This window comes from Eurytemora carolleeae, unplaced genomic scaffold (genome assembly GCF_000591075.1).
Source record: "Eurytemora carolleeae unplaced genomic scaffold, Eaff_2.0 scaffold457, whole genome shotgun sequence".
Lineage (NCBI taxonomy): Eukaryota > Metazoa > Arthropoda > Copepoda > Calanoida > Temoridae > Eurytemora > Eurytemora carolleeae.
The window spans coordinates 235484-245758 of record NW_019396346.1 but is presented as its reverse complement, the minus strand read 5'-3'; the positions used below and the strand labels follow the sequence as shown (position 1 = coordinate 245758).

At 28.8% G+C, this 10275-nt stretch overlaps 1 long non-coding RNA gene across 1 annotated transcript; it reads left to right on the top strand.

Annotated features, from left to right (window-relative positions):
- Positions 1-5662: 5662 nt before the first annotated feature.
- Positions 5663-6021, top strand: LOC111701417 (uncharacterized). The gene is made up of 2 exons (XR_002765191.1): positions 5663-5711; positions 5842-6021. It is a non-coding gene; the product is annotated as an uncharacterized LOC111701417 (long non-coding RNA).
- Positions 6022-10275: the final 4254 nt, after the last annotated feature.

Here is a 10275-nt window from a genome sequence, read left to right as displayed (position 1 = left end):
TTGTACATACAAAATTTCCCAATCCCCACCCCAATAAATGTCCTTAAATATATGACTGTAATATCCCACCCTAGCTTTTCTTATAATAAATGTCTTGTTGTATGTGAAAAATTAATTTCTATGATTACTATGATTTGTTATTTTCTGAGTCATTTAAAGATCTGAATTTACATTTTGGTATATAAATACTTTTGTAAATACTTTTTTCTCTTCAGTCGTCATATTATGAATGTGGTATTAAAATTTACACTATTATTTATATTTGTTATAAATTACAATCAGTATGTTTTTGGCTTGTAATAGGTTTTTAGCTACAATAAAACAATTTGCAAAATGTCCGGTTTCGCCTGTTTTATCTTTGTTCATTGTTATACAAATTATAATTTATAATTTATAAATTAAGATTAAATAAATTTATATAATATATATATATATATATAAAACTTAGTTTATGCAGGGTTAATTTTTATCAGGTTTACACAGTAAGACTTTGTTAAAGCTTGTTAAGTCATCTTTAAGCTCTCGGTAAACTTGGAAACTGATATCTTTATCGAACTTTAATTTAAATGTCTTAAGCTTTCGAGCAAAATTGGTAAGCATTATGCTAATTACTTCTTTAAAAACAAAGCTAACACCAAAAATGCCTTTTAGTGCTGAAATATACATGAAAAGAGCATCAGAAAAGCATAAATGCGTAGTAAAATCAAAGTCTAAGGCGTTGCAACACTTTAAAAGTTGACCCTGTCTTCAAAATTGATCACTTTATACAACCACACTAAATCTACATTGGTAAGCGATAATATCTGAAGACTGTTTTTTATTCTGGTTTTGATTGTATACAAAGCTTTTAACAAATTACAAATTTACAACTTATCAAGGAGAATCATTTTAATTGATTAATTCTCTTGACTTGACTTGACTACGTCTTCCCATGGATGGAGTATTTGTGGTCCTACGCCCATCTGTTCTACTGCCCATCCAACCTACAAGCACGTGGGTTTACAGCTGCTTGATGCACTTGTGGCCCCTAGCATATTATAGCGGCAACGCTCGGCCTCCTAGCCGCAGCGCTTGGCCAATATATTGTCTCAACCTAACCTAAGCCTCAAATAATAAAAAAAATAAACAGCTGTCGTAGGCTGGATGTTGCAATAGGTCAGATAGGCAGTAGAGCGATTCAACATTACCCTACCCATGTTGTTCCAACACCTTGATTTAAATCAAAATTGAATTTTATAGTCCTCTTCTTTGTATTAATATAATTGCTAAAGAAATTTGTCTTTAAATCAATGCTAAAATCGATTATATTGTTTTCATTATTATATTAAATTTCTAATTTTCTTTGAATTTATTCGCAGATTTCTTCAAATTCTTCAAATGTCTTTTCAATAATAATTCTAGAAAATCTGCGAAAATCTTTGTGAATAATAAGAAACCAGAATATTGTATTGATATAATCAAATACTACTGTATCTCCAATCCATTTTAAAGGTAACAAAATGGTAGACCACATTTTGGAAATCCCAGGGCCAAATGTAAAAAATGTAATGCCACACAATTATGTTTACAAACAAAGACGATATTTATGTTTATATGTTTACTATGTTTATATATATTTATTTTTCTCATTCAAAAACTAAAAAGTATAAATTCTACATTTTTTAGATCTAATTCCACATTTTTTTAGATCAAATTCTTCATATTTTAGATCAAATTATACATTTTTTAGACCTAATTCTATTGTTAAAACTGAAGGATCTTTCTTCATCTATATTCTACATTTTTTAGATCGAATTCTTCATATTTTAGATCAAATTATACATTTTTTAGACCTAATTCTACTGTTAAAACTGAAGGATCTTTCTTCATCTATATTCTACATTTTTTAGATCGAATTCTTCATATTTTAGATCAAATTATACATTTTTAGACCTAATTCTACTGTTAAAACTGAAGGATCTTTCTTCATCTAAATTCTACAATTTTTAGATCTAATTCCACATTTTTTGATCAAATTCTTCATATTTTAGATCGAATTCTTCATATTTTAGATTGAATTATACATTTTTAGATCGAATTCTTCATATTTTAGATCAGATTTTTTAGACAAAATTCTACCATAAATACAGAATTCTGTACTTCCAATATAATTTCTGCATAATATTTTAGATCAGATTCCACACTTTTTAGATCAAATTCCAAAAATTTTCAGAAAAATGCGGATTTAGATCTAAAAAATTATTTTAGATCAATTTCCACGCTTTTTAGATTAAATTCTCATTAGATCAGATTACTCTTAGATGAAATTCCTTTTAGATCAAAAGGTTCATAGATTAGTTTCCCGAACAGGGAGTTAAGGGAAATAAAATGATACAAAGGAATCTGTATTTGGTACAAATCTTTCCTTATCCACTGCAAACTGCATTTTTGCGACATCACTGGTGTGACTTTATGACCACGTAGCTCCGCTAGTTTTCATATAACGCTAACGCTCTTCTGTTACATATTCAATAAATTTTTTTCTCTTCTCAATAGCTTTTCAAGAGTAAGGTGAGGGGTTTAAATCTATGTATAGACGGGTGGGGGGTGGGTCTTGGAGTAAAGATATGAAGTTGCACTAAGTAAGACATATGGTCAAAGCCCAATTTTTTAAGGCCAGCTCATTAAAAGATTAGACCAACTTTCAAAGTTCGGGTATCATGGGGAGGTTTATAAAAATGGCAAGGTTGTAATTATGCAAAAAGTAAAAAATTTTGCATTTGAGGGATAAAACATTCATCATATTCTACTCCTTGAATTTGGATGCAATTATTTGGATGCATAATTCATAAGGTTTAGATATTTCGAGAGGAATGAGCGGAAGCATTTTTTGAAAGGAAACTTTTCTAAGAAAAATCTAGCTGCGCTTTTAAATTTTGATGTTATTGAAATATTAACAATATATAAAAATATTCTTTAAAATTCTCAAATATATATTTTACAAATATCTATTTTAGATATTTTACATTATCTCAATATTTGGACAGAACAATACAGAAATAGTAAAACCTATATTTGAAGTGTATTGGGACAAATATAAATTTAATCGACGAAAAATACATTTTTCTAAAAGAAAGAAATGGGGAAGAAAAAACTGAAATTTTCTTATGTTTGAATAAGGAAGGAAGGCCATCCAGAACAATTTCTCATTCGAGCCACATTCTTTTCATTCGAGCCACATTCTTTTCATTTACTCGTTTTTGTATTTTAAAGTGTCCAATCCTTGAAAAGATAAAAATATAAAAAACATCTAAAACTTTTTCGAAATTACAACAACTACAATCTTGTCAATATTTTAAGGTTTTCGTTCTTGAACGATTGAGTTGATTAATTTAGAATTCCAACCATATAAGTTGAAAAACGTACTTGTTAGGGTTTTCTGAAAAACAAACCCCAATATTAAAGGAAAAATACAGAATAACCCGCAAAATATAAGATAGTAACCTAGCATAATAGAATAGGACGATTCGTATACATATTATATATATATATGTATGCATATGTATATATGTATATAATATAAGATAGTAACCTTGTATAATATGACGATTCATATAATTGCTTACAAAATGATTTCGCCAGAAAAGGAACAAAGGAATTGAGTCTTTGTCACAAACTATTATTTTCTAATCTCTATATTTTTGTAACCCAATGCAGTAGACCTTAGTAGTTCAAACTATGAATTCTGTTGGATGAAAAAATCTAAGTTTGAAATATGAAAGGTTTACACCATCAGGTGGGAAAAATATAGGTATTAGAAAATCAGAGTTTGTTACAAAGACTCAATTCCTTTAGAGTTGCAGAGATTATTTTATTTTGTGACCCTGTAACTGTAAGAGAAAATTATTTATTTTATTTTTATTTATTTATTTAATCTGAACCAATTTTTTCTTTAAAAAATGTAGGGTTTGAATTGTGGTTTTTAGATGTGATTTTCAATAAAGTTCAAAACTCTAAGAAATGTTCAATACTTCCAATATTCAATTTTAGTCTTAAATTCTTATGAAGGTCTTTCTTTTTAAATAAAATTCTGATAAACACAAAATGGAACTGAACATAAAAAAATGTACACTTGCCTCAAATTCTAGTTTTTCTAATCCTTTTATTTGTTCAACCTAATGTTGTGGACCTTTCAAACTATACATTCTGTGTAATCAACTATAGTCAAGGTTTGAGATAAAAAAGTTGCAAATTATAATATTTTTTAATGTTAAGTTAAGGCCCTTACAATTATTTGTTTCCATTAGTAATTAAGTACAATAAAAATACCCACCCACCTCTCATCAATCTTTTCTAAAATTAAAATGCCCCCCCCCCTCCCTTTTCCCTGCAACATATTTTATTATTTCTGCAGCAATCAAATCTTTCTTATTTTATTACTATTCCTTAAAATTAATTTCTAGAACATACTTTGTATAAAATATAATAAAAGGTTAGCTTTTTGATTATTTTCAATTCATTCCCTATCGTTTGTTAATTACCAATTCTTAGGGCTGGGCACGTTTCGATAACGCGTTAACGATTTTAACCGTTCTTTTCAAGCAATTCCCGTTCCGTTCTTTTACTAGTCGTTCCAATATCTTTCAGAACGCGTTCTAAGCGTTCGTTTTTTTTTCGGAACGATGGGATCGTTCTTGATCGTTCCGTTCGCTCTCGGGAAAGAAAAATCGTTCCACCAGGAACGAGCTCAGTCCTACCAATTCTAATATTCTATTTCGTTCGTTTTTATACTAAACATTAACTAAATTAATCTAATTGTTTGTTAGTAAATCTTTCGTTAAGTAAAAGGTTAGTTTAGGTCAGGGTATATTAGTTGAGGTTTGAAAATAAAATGAAAAAGTTCACAAACATTTTCTGAATTGTTTGTGAACTAATTCTAAAATGAGAATTTAGAAAGCTTTTGTACACAATCTGACAGGAAAAAATGTGAATGGTAATTAGAAATTTTAAATCACTCGTTTTAGTTGTTCGTTTTAATTTGTTTGTTACTTGTTTGTTTATTTTTCTCATTCTCCAATCTCCTTAAATTTTGATTGTTAACAAAATCGAAGCCCATCTCTAGTTTAGATACAATTAATGGGAAAGCTGCTGAACTAGCTAGCTCAACGTTTTTGTGCGATTTTGAATATAACTGCTGAAAATTGAGACATTTAAAATTAAGACAGATAAACAGTGGTTATTGTATATATACTATGCAAAGTAAAAAGGGGTTGGACCTGTCGAATTTTGGCAGAATTCATAAGGCTCACAATATATGAAACGTTCGATATATAACATCACAAGTTGATAATTGAACTAGAAACCCCCAAAATAATGGGATATCTGAGAAATAATTAAACAATCTCAAATCCTCATCACATATGTTTACACATTCTATCATGTCTAAATCATGATAAAATCCGTATACCATCAACAAGGTTCTGAGATTGAAACAAAATGGGCTTTTATCTCCACTTGCGTAGACATTGAAACTTGTTGTACAAGCTGTACAATTCATATTTCAGCCCCCTTCCTATATTAGAAGAACCCTGCAAAGAAGGATGAATGCACAGAAAACTTGATTGCAAACATTTACTGTACACACTGTACACCGTACTGCAGTTTCCTCTGAGCCAGATTTAGGTCTCAGTTGACGAAAGTCTGCTGCTTGGTAAATCATAATTAATATTCAGGTATATAATATACAAATTAAAGCCCATTTTACATAAATCGATATTACAAGATTATACTTTTATATTCTTGATGTTTTCTATCGTTTCAGGGTACATGGCCAATCGTCGTTAATATTATTCTACTATTTAGAATCACCGGTATATAGAGGCAGAGTGGGCGTTTCCTCTCTCCCCCTCCCCCTTCATACTTCATCTCTCTGCGTCCTGATAGTTTGATGTTAGAAGCAATGACGAACTCGCCAACCCTCTTGGAAAGGTCAAAGTCGTTTTTATGTCATCTTACATTGAAATAAATTATTGTACAAATTTATTGCACAGCTGTATTTTCTCTATCAGTGAATGCACAGAATTATTCTGATTTATTAAAGAGATTTTTACGTGTAGAAAAGGTTACCCTCTCAAAACAAAATCTTTATGACAAAAGTAATTGGTTTATTTTTTGAATTGAACTCATAAACTTCTCAAAATACTTCGAAGATTAGCTCGATTGAATATAGTTTTTTCAAGATCGTTTAAGTACATGCTACTGCGCTGCCTCCCTTTTTTGAGGAATGTTTAATGCAGATAATTTATTAACTCTTAGACCTAATGTTTGGAATTATACAGGTTACTTAGTTGCAAAATTTGCCAGGACTTAAGTACTTACAGAAACTCAAATGAACTTTTACTAAAAAAAGGAATGCTATATGTAAAAGAAAAATATTTCTTCATAAACATAAGTTTGCGGTATTCATATAATGATGATATTTCATAATATTTTTTAAATGTTTCATTTATACTTTGAAGGACGTTTATTAGGCCGACAAAAAAATCGGCGTTTAAAGTACATCGTATATGAAACTTAAGTAAAAAATAAAATGAATTATCAACTATATACAAATGCGTCGAAAAATTAACGATGATTATATGGTTGCAATATTTGGATGATTTGTTTGAAATAAAATTGATTTTTTACGATCCCAGTCAAATGCTGCATCCATATTTTTTTGACGTAAGCCTATATATATATATACCCCCTTTCATTTTTCGTAAACACTCCCTTTAGATAGCCTTTTATTCCATGATAAATCACAAGGTTAATTGATAAAGTTCCACTGAGTTGAATATTTTTATAGATTGCCTGATATCTTCACTAGGATAATAAAGACAATTTCCAAACTATTTATGACGCAAAAGAGATTTTTATTCTTAGAAGGAAAACAAACTGGGCTCTGTCAAGTTATATAAATCAATTCTGTTATAAAAACACTTATTGTTTATTTTCTCAGTGTTTTCTTTAAATTCACAAATTAAATTTCAATTTTGATTCTAAACGTTTGAATAAGAACATCGTCAAAATCAAGGTTATATTGCAAGCAAAGTTATTTCAGAGGTGCACACATCTTTTGTACTGCAGTGTACTGTCTCTGGGCAGTAATGCACACACAAGACAGATGTCGAAGCCTTACATGGGATCCATCTTTCACATAAAAAAAAACAATTAAATATTCTTGTTATAGGAAACTATTACGTGAATTTTAACCTCCTTGGATACTAAACGAACACTGATGCATCTATTCTTGTTTACAAATTCTACCCAGAGAGAACTGGTTTTAATATGTATGCAGAGTATACACAACTGCAAATAACTTTCCTTGAATTAGTACCTTGGTCAAAATAAGATATATAGGGTCAGAGTGATCCAAATTAACGAGAATTTTGCAAATTACTTCTTTAAAACTAAAAGCTTAAAACAAAAAGTATAAGTTATTGAAAAAACCTTACAATAAAAAAATGCATTGACGCATTTAATGCATTTAAGAATATTCAGTAATTAAAAAAAATTGACAGCTGTAAAATGTTTTATACTTGGTATCTCTGGAATGTTTCATTATAATTATAACAAATTAGGTGGCTATGGAACTCTATTTATAATTCATTATTTGGAATAAAAAATTCATTTTGAAAGAGAAACTTTTTCTTTCTTCTGAAAAAATGCATAATTTATGTTCTACAATTCCCTGATTGAAATATGAAAAGGTTAGGCTAGGTATCCAAGGGCGTACACAGGATCCAGGTGGGGAGGGGTTATTTTCCAAAGGGGCGGGGAGTGGCTCAGTTGGGGCCTGTGTGGACTAGTCGGTTTTTACAATCGACACTCTGAGTGGTTGCATTTTAGATACTTTCCTGAATATTTATTAATAAAATGAGGATATCTAGCATTGATCTCGATATCCCAGCTCTCAATGCTTTATTCGAACCATAATTTTGTAGGTCTTATATCTTTACAACCTGATGTAGTAGATATTATAATTGATTTTGTGAATTTTGCTAAATAAAGAACACATAGATTAATCTACAGGGTGTCCCAATAAACATGGGAATTCAGTGATGAATTCGATATCGTCTTTATAAATAATTATTTAATTTAGTATAGTGATACCTACTGAGAAAGCTATAATCTGTAAGAGTTCCGTCTGCTATGTTCACAATTGGTTTATTTATGTTTTGACTGCATAATGGTGTACTTAGTATCAAGAAAATTCCTTATACAAACAGAGTAAACTTGTCCGTCTTCACTGTTCATCTTGCGGAGACATTATAGACTCATCTTTACAGTCATTTACCCTTTTCATAAAATAAACTATAGCAGACATAATAATATTATGGCTTTTGAAATTAGGTATTACAATGCTAATTGATAACAAAGACGATATCCAATTCGTCACTGAATTCCCATGTTTTTGGGACACCCTGTAAAATATCAAAGGTTTGCGCCATTTGATTTAAATTGCTTTATCATTCGAGCGTAAAGGTTTATGGTTGTATTCAATTATTCCTTAAAAACTAAAGTTTGCAACCAAAGATTCTTAAAACCCCTGTTCCCTGGTATTTACAAAATGTGGTCTAATATTTATACTTATTTTAAAGTTACTGGAGATTTGAAAAAAATCTTTCAGACTTTAAAAAGGCATTCAAAATTGTATTCAATATGTTTGTAATTGTTCTCGAAATTCCTTGCAGTAAGTCTGAGGACTACTTTATAGATAATTGGAAAATACAGAAAATTTGATTTTGTTAAGAAAAACAATTTAACTTTAAGTTATGTTTTTATGAAAAGGTTATTGAAGTCAATATTGTACCGGTGTGATAATGTAACTTTTAAAATGATTCAAATATAAAAAATGTTCACTAATATAAACTTTTGAAAACACTAACCATTCCAGAACCATTCTTTTCGAATTATTCTGCGCACAGTTAAAAAAATTTGAATGTTTGTTTTCTTGAAAAAAGCACATATTTACATTCTGCAAAGATATAGGTGTTTTAAAATTCAAGTTATAAGCCAAATATTTAATATATTTAACATTTTTTTTTAACAATTTGATGCATTACCAAATTTCTTGTGCTCTGGTGTAAGGGTAAATATGTTCTGGTATTTGTATTATCCTAATTCTATAGAAAATATAAAAATTTCTCCAATGTAACCATCAATTCCTATTAGAATTCCCAAACCATATTATAGGGGAGAAACATTTATCCTTATAATTGAAAACAGAGATGCACAATTATATTATAAAGAAAGTCTAAAGCTAGCTTTATCTTGTTAAATTTAGAAACATTAAACTAACAATACACTATTGAATACAGAGATATTATATTATACAGAAAGTCTAAAACTAGCTCTATATTGTTAAATTTAGAAACATTAAACTAAAAATACACCTGCAGTAATAATAATATTGAATACAGAGATATTATATTATAAAGAAAGTCTAAAACTAGCTTTATTTTGTTTAATTTGGAAACATTAGACTAACAATACACCTGAAGAAATAATAATATTGAATACAGATGCACAATTATATTATACAGAGTGTCTAAAACTAGCTCTATATTGTTAAATTTAGAAACATTAAACTAAAAATACACCTGCAGTAATAATAATATTGAATACAGAGATATTATATTATAAAGAAAGTCTAAAACTAGCTTTATCTTGTTAAATTTAGAACATTAAACTAACAATACACCTGAAGTAATAATAATATTGAATACAGAGATATTATATTATACAGAGTGTCTAAAGCTAGCTTTATCTTGTCAAATTTAGAAACATTAGACTAACAATACACCTGAAGTAATAATAATATTGAATACAGAGAGATATTATATTATAAAGAAAGTCTAAAACTAGCTTTATCTTGTTAAATTTAGAAACATTAAACTAACAATACACCTGTAGTAATAATAATATTGAATACAGAGATATTATATGATAAAGAAAGTCTAAAACTAGCTTTATCTTGTTAAATTTAGAAACATTAGACTAACAATACACCTGCAGTAATAATAATATTGAATACAGAGATATTATATTAAAGAGAGTGTCTAAAACTAGCTCTATCTTGTTAAATTTAGAAAACTCGTGATTTCCATTATTTCGTATTTTCAATTTAATGTTTTTTGTTAATGATAAAAGTTAAAAAGCTTTGCTACAATGAAACATTGCAATTTTTATTTCTACCAAATACTATTTATAAAAAATAAATATGAATGAATTAATATATAATAAGAAATGTAT